At 41.1% G+C, this 302-nt stretch overlaps 1 pseudogene; it reads right to left on the bottom strand.

Moving 5' to 3' along the window:
* The window catches only part of LOC119587006, an 11,851-nt pseudogene that overhangs the window by 2,061 nt on the left and 9,488 nt on the right, over positions 1–302 (bottom strand).

Genomic DNA, 302 nt, shown 5'->3' with positions numbered 1-302 from the left:
AAGTGGTATGTTAAGTGGCTATGTTATGACACCTTTACACTGACCCAGCCGGATACGGATTAATGACAGTTAGTTAAAAGGCAGGATAAGGTTTTTAAGCTAATTTGGAGGTCTGTTTTCTTCTCAATGATCAACAGTCAGGCCAAATAAGCACACATCTAGTTAGCATGTTACAACACTTAGAGGCAGGTTTGACTGTGCATGATGAGGAAGAATAATAGGCCATAAGGGATGGCGTTCTTCTACCAAGACATGACAGGGACATCACCATCAGACCCTTTTCACATTTAATCTCAGTGGAT

Source organism: Penaeus monodon, chromosome 22 (genome assembly GCF_015228065.2).
Source record: "Penaeus monodon isolate SGIC_2016 chromosome 22, NSTDA_Pmon_1, whole genome shotgun sequence".
Classification (NCBI taxonomy): Eukaryota; Metazoa; Arthropoda; class Malacostraca; order Decapoda; family Penaeidae; genus Penaeus; species Penaeus monodon.
The sequence above is the reverse complement of the archived record's forward strand: the minus strand, read 5'-3'. Positions and strand labels throughout refer to the sequence as shown.